At 38.9% G+C, this 6,691-nt stretch overlaps 1 long non-coding RNA gene across 1 annotated transcript; it reads left to right on the forward strand.

Moving 5' to 3' along the window:
* The first annotated feature begins 346 nt into the window (after positions 1-346).
* LOC146918777 (uncharacterized) lies at positions 347-2,574 on the forward strand. Its single transcript, XR_015016381.1, has 2 exons — positions 347-467; positions 2,313-2,574. It is a non-coding gene; the product is annotated as an uncharacterized LOC146918777 (long non-coding RNA).
* The last annotated feature ends 4,117 nt before the right edge of the window (positions 2,575-6,691 follow it).

Below are 6,691 nucleotides of genomic sequence, written 5' to 3' on the forward strand. Positions count from 1 at the left end.
ACAAATATTCATGGAAATGTCTATTAATGGCATATGTCATGTATGAACTAGATATCAGAGATTAAGTGTTACAGAACGTCAAGTACGACGGAAGAATGTTTTTATGAAATATCAGTCAAGCAGGGGTTTATGTATCAGTGTCAGGTTAAGCGCGACCAAGACGAAGGGCATTTAAGTAAACTCGCACAAGGGAGTATATAAGTGTTTTTGGGGCCAAAATATTCATTTTCCCATTTCACTTCTCTCTCTAGGTTTTGGAAAACCTTTCTCTCCCCCTTCTCTCTAAGAATTGCGCCTCCCTCTCCTCTCTAAGTCATCCAAACTTCTTCAATACATGATCAAGCATGGCTTAACAAGCAAGAAACACGTAGAGGAAGAGATTAAAGTATGGTTTGGTGAAAAAGGGCTAAGGATCAAAAGCTAGGGTTTGAGCTTGGAACTTGAAGAATATGCAAGGATCATGTTAGGTGAGTTCCATAGATAGAATACCCACCTTTGGGTTTGTGTAATCTTGTAGAAAAATCATGTTTTATGTTAGTTTTGCTTTTATGAAATTTAAGTAACCCCAAGGTAATTCTTGTTGTTTACATGCTAAAAATTGCCATGAGATATGTTTAAATGAAGCTATATATGTTGTTGGATGTATTGGTGCATTACAGGGTCCAATTGGTCGAGTTTTGGGTCGAAAATGGCGAAAACCCGTAGCCGAAAGCACCGAAAACGCAAAAATTCGCAGCGCTGCGCCTGTACAAGGGCGCTAGGCGCCCACAAGTCAGGGAGCCAGCGCTAGGCGCCCTCCCTCTGGCGCCAGGCGCCCCAGACAGGACAACGATCGCGTTGTTCTGCGCTCGGGTGCTTGGGGGCAGTCGCGTGGGGGTCCGTAGCGATCGTTTCGGTGTATTCTTGTACTGTTTTTACTTATCTTTCTACTGGTACAAGCTTAGCTTTATCAAATCATGAAATTTATAAACGGCTCGTAACTTGGGTTTATGGCATTTTCGGTCTTCAGAAAGTATTGAAAATTTGCACACATCGTCAATTGATCCTTGCACCATTAATCATGGCAATCTTAGCATGTATTACAAGGATCGCTCAAGAGAGTTTTAGCCGAATTATTCGGGTAGCAAAGAACTAGGCATGGGATGAAAGTAGAGCCTTGACATAGCTTGTCAAGAACTAGAATAGTTAGTAGAGAATAGAATGTTAGGCATGAGTAGTATGCTTGACTAGTTGCGAAGTGGCATAGAGTAATCTCTTCGAATAGAAACTAGAGTGCCATAATTGATTAGATATCTCTTCACATAGCAAGTTAAGCAAGCATATAATTTACCTCTAGTCGGATCGTATAGGCATCCGAGGTAAAAGAGATAGCTAGCATAGATTTAATACTCATGCATTTATAGACCCAAACTTTAAAGTTAAAGGTGTCATGTCTCTTGTGTCCACACTAGGTTGGCTCAGGGGGTTTCCATTAGGTGAAACGGGGTTAGCCGTAAGGAACCCGCATGTCACTTAGTAAGTAAGATGTGGTGGTCGTGTCTCTTGTGTCCACACTAGGTTGGTTCAAGAGGTTTCCATTAGGTGAAATGGGGTTAGCCGTAAGGATCCCGCACGTCACTGCAGGAGTACCGTTGGTTTATACCTTAGATAGGTTTCCATCGGATAGATAGGGATTGCGCTCGGGGTTACTCCACTCGGGGCTTTCCGTAAAATGAACTCAGATAATAATTGTTTGTTAAACGCTAACTTTATGAATAAACTTGACTATGCATATTTATTAGATATATTTATGTTATGTCATAGAGCCTTGACGTAGATCGTCAAGAATAGCAGTGCCTTGACGTAGATCGTCAAGAATAGTAGAACATAGACGTAGATCGTCAATGACTAGTATGATAGCAAGATAGAATATGTTGTTAGATACAACATAGCTATGCATAGAGCAAGTATAGAGAAAGATATGCCGATGACGATCTTAGATTTCCCCTAATCGTCCGGTTTAGAATTGTGTCATGATTATAGTATGTTTAGGCCTCGATACGTAGAGCGTATTCTTGGCGTTGCGGTTTTAGATTCCCTTCGACCGCCATGACACGTATAGGAAGTGAAGCCTATAACAAGTGAGATAAGGCTATGACGGCCCTAGTATGCACACCGTCTAAGTATGCAATGTCCCCACACACGTATAATCAACCGGCAGGTTGTATTTTAGACACGTGGTGACCGTAGGTTTTCCCTGAGGTTGCCTATAGCCTAGGATTTAGGGGAACTCACTGAGACATTATGTCTCATCCCAATCCTTTTTGTTTCAGATAAACAGGTTGGATTAGCAAGCTAGTAGCCGAATGGATGATGCGACAAGTGTTCGTTCGTACCCGCCGCAGGATGGATGGATATTCAAGGATGCATCTATTATATTTTTTTTAGAGAAGTTGAGTTATGTTCTTTGTACGAACGCATTTGGTTGTACATATATATTCATTCGTAGTTTATTGTTGTAAATTTTTAATGTATCCAATACTAAACTTAACGCACGTGCTAGACATTCTAGATACGTCTAGTATGGGTGTTACATTTGGTATCAGAGCAGGTCGATTCAGATCGTGCCTTGGGTCATTAAGTTACAACAAAGGTAGTGGGACCATTGGGTTCCGGGTAGATGTTCTAGTTGTTGTTGTTAGTTGAGTCTGATCAACTCAATTTAGCATTCGACGATTAGAATGGATGCCTGAGAGCTGAATAGGACCCTGGAGGAACGAAGCATGTGAAGAAGATGCACCGGAAAGTGTGAACTTAGAAGCAAGAACTCAAAATGAGTATTAGTAAGAAGTTGATCGTGCCAGTAGGTGGCCGGTAAACTAAGCAAGTAGAAGTATGAATCCTCCGGGAATGTAAGGCAATGTTGAGAAGGGACGTTTAGACAGCGTTGGGTAAGTTGTTGATGATACTTCGTATACCCATAAGAGAAGGATATGAAAATATCTTAGCAGGACCTGAAGCTTCAGTAAGGGTCATAGTTAGAATGGAATTGTATTCCAGAAAGTAAGCGCAAGGCTACAAGATAGAGAGCAGTCGACGTATGTTGATGGAATTAGTGGACTCTCAGGATTAGTGTTATGTTATTGAAGTTACAGACTTGAATGTTCAAAGTGAACAAGGTTCTAGTGTTCAGGAAGCTACGTTAAGCGGCAACGCAGAGAAGTAAGCTACTCGTAGTAGAGAAGGATTCAGTGAAAGTTTTATGTTATCAGGAATGAAGCATTAGTTTCTAAAGTGCCGAAAATTGTATCGAATTAGGTTGATGCTTGCCATGCATATATAGTAGGATATTTTAGATATTGGGAATGATCGATGTGCATTGATTTACTTGAGAAAAAAAAAATGAGCTGAAGAAACTCATCAATAGCGAGCCCGGAGCGAAATTTTTCAGTTCGTCTCTTGGAAATGCAGTGACTATTGGAGAGTTGTCTTCACCATATTTATGCAATGAGAAATTGTTTTTTTTATATATCGAGTGACGAATGCATATCACCCCCTAATTTTCAAAAGGGAAAAAGGCATGGGTAACCATCAACGAAAATCGATTCGGTTTGACGTGACTTTGGAAGTTAATGTGACAAGAGATAAGAATGAGTTTAGACCAAGAGTTTAGAGGCACCCGTATTTAGAATAGAAGTCACAGATGTGAAAGCATGAAGCAAGAAGTTAAATGGTGCAGAGTCATATGAAATCACAAGGATTTTGGGACTTTGCGAAGTTAAGAGTACCCCTCGAATCTATGTTTTGCTTGATGAATTTGCGAAGGCTCGTTAGGATGTCAAATCGTAAAGTTTACATGATTTTAGAAAATATATACATAAGGGTGATTGAAGTTGACATTTTTTGAAAGCAAGATGAATTTTTTGTAGGTACCGGGTTGTTACGACTCGTATAGTTGGGCTAAACTCACTAGGACTAAGATTTGATGGCACGTATGTGTTGTCAACTCGTCATGTGAAATTAGAGTAACAACTGGGACCTAGGTTCAGTATATGTTTTTATTTAGTAGAAAAAAAATCATCAACGTCAATGACCCGTGTGTTAATTTATGAAGTTTCTTTTAAAGAAAAATTAACGAGCGAGCATAGGAAAGATCAAGCAAAACATAGTATGCGAGATGTGAAGCTACAATGTTAGATGCATAAGGAAGTATGCCCGAGTGCAAGATGAGTCTACCATCGGACGTTGTAAGAACGATTTATGGAATAGTAGTTATGTAATAGCAAAGATGTGCTCCTTGAGTTAAGTTGCTCAGGAATAAGAGTAAGTATGACATTGATATGTCCAGAGGTAAGTTTCCTTGAGATTCAATCTTACCAGCAAAGAGTATAGCAAGGTTGCAGAGTAGCATGCAACATGGAAGTATCGAGCAGAGCTCAAGCAGATATTAATGTAATGATAGAAGAAGAATAAAATTTCCCTCGTCTCAACGGATCAGAGTATTGGTTGAGGCCAACAGGTGGAAATCAGAGTAGCGCAACGGAAGTTAATTACTTAAGTTGCGAACAGTAGCCATGGAACATGGAAAATTGGTAGTAAGAAACTTCGTGAAGGAAGTTCAGGATAGAAATGCAGTTTTAATGAGAAGTATTATGAAACGAGCAGGAAGTTCTCGTTATAAGTATAGATGCTTATGCAACCAGTATTAATTAAAGTGAAAGTTTAAAGGAAGTATCTTCACTCAGGTAAGATGAGAAAGACTAGAGTTAGCACAGATGAATTAATCGAGTTACCTTTTTGGTGATGTCGAATGTGTAGAAGAGTTGTTGGCTAGTCAGAAAGAGTATGTGCTATGTTAATGGAGTACGATTTATAGGTTATGCCTGACGAAGTACATACCCTCTTACACCATATTTGTTAAATGATAACGATACTTTCCAGAATGGTGTCAAGCCATGATTTTATAACTTTTAAAGTTAAGATTGGTACTGAGGAACTTGGGAACGATGTTTATTTTAAAAACATGAAATTTCACATTGTTAAAACTGATGAGATACGTCGTAAGCGAGTAAGCTCACTTAAGACGTACAGACTTCAGGACCAGCTTGTTAGAGACAAGTGAGAAGGAGAGTCATAAAACCTTTTTCAGATATAGAGACTCGTCCTGTGGTTCTGCAGTACTAGTATAGACTCAGTTTTAAAAATGATATTTTTCTAGTCATGTATTTATTCGTTCCAAGAACCTATGTACCAAAGTTTAGAAACTCTTAGAAACAAAAGCTAGAATGAGTATCGTTATTAACTAACAAGCAGTGGCGCTAGAGAGTATGCAGAAACTATAGAAGGTAAAGTTTTATGGATGACAATGCCCATGTGATACTAATGCCATAAGGGATGCACGGATTTATGCTAAGAGCGTTCAATGCAAGTGCAAATGGACTTAGTAGAAAGTTTCAAGAGCTTGTGAATCGTCAGACAGGTTAATAGATTGTCAGATGAATCAGTGTAGTTGATTTTACTTCTTCATGCTAAGCTAGAACAAGTCACCCATGAATTGCAGTACAGGGATATTATGAAAGGATAGACAGGTTTCATAAGATTATGATTAGAGATGAGTAGAATCATCAAGATAGACAGGTTTTATAAGGAAGGCCATAAAGTGGCCGGTTTGTATTGAATCTTAGCATGGGACAATTCGTTGGATAGGTAAACAACATAGCTACGACTTCCATGGGATATTTTTGCATTTTTTAAAAATTCAGCCAAAATGGAGGTTAAGAAAATCTCCTTGTTAATTTGGGACATTACTCGTTTTCGACCCTTTTTTAGTAAGAAGGCCATAATGTGGCCGATTTTCATTGAATCTTGGCGTGTGACAATTCGTTGGATAGGTAAACAACATAACTACGACTTCCATGGGATATTTTTGCATTCTCTAAATATTTGGCCAAAATGGAGGATAAGAAAATCCCCTCGTTAATTTAGGACATTACTTGTTTTCGACCCTTTTTTATAAGGAAGGCCATAAAGTGGCCGGTTTGTATTGAATCTTAGCATGGGACAATTCGTTGGATAGGTAAACAACATAGCTACGACTTCCATGGGATATTTTTGCATTTTTTAAAAATTCAGCCAAAATGGAGGTTAAGAAAATCCCCTCGTTGATTTAGGACATTACTCGTTTTCGACCCTTTTTTATAAGGAAGGCCATAAAGTGGCCGGTTTGTATTGAATCTTAGCATGGGACAATTCGTTGGATAGGTAAACAACATAGCTACGACTTCCATGGGATATTTTTGCATTTTTTAAAAATTCAGCCATAATGGAGGTTAAGAAAATCTCCTTGTTAATTTGGGACATTACTCGTTTTCGACCCTTTTTTACTAGGAAGGCCTTAATGTGGCCGATTTGCATTGAATCTTAGCGTGTGATAATTCGTTGGATAGGTAAACAACATAACTACGACTTCCATGGGACATTTTTGCATTCTCTAAAAATTTAGCCAAAATGGGGGTTATGAAAATATCCTCGTTAATTTAGGACATTACTCGTTTTCGACCCATTTTTACTAGGAAGGCCATAAAGTGGCCGGTTTGTATTGAATCTTAGCATGGGACAATTCGTTGGATAGGTAAACAACATAACTACGACTTGCATGGGATATTTTTGCATTCTCTAAAAATTCAGCCAAAATGGAGGTTAAGAAAATCCC

Source organism: Medicago sativa, chromosome 6, assembly GCF_051527215.1.
Source record: "Medicago sativa cultivar Bolivia chromosome 6, Bolivia_mono, whole genome shotgun sequence".
Lineage (NCBI taxonomy): Eukaryota > Viridiplantae > Streptophyta > Magnoliopsida > Fabales > Fabaceae > Medicago > Medicago sativa.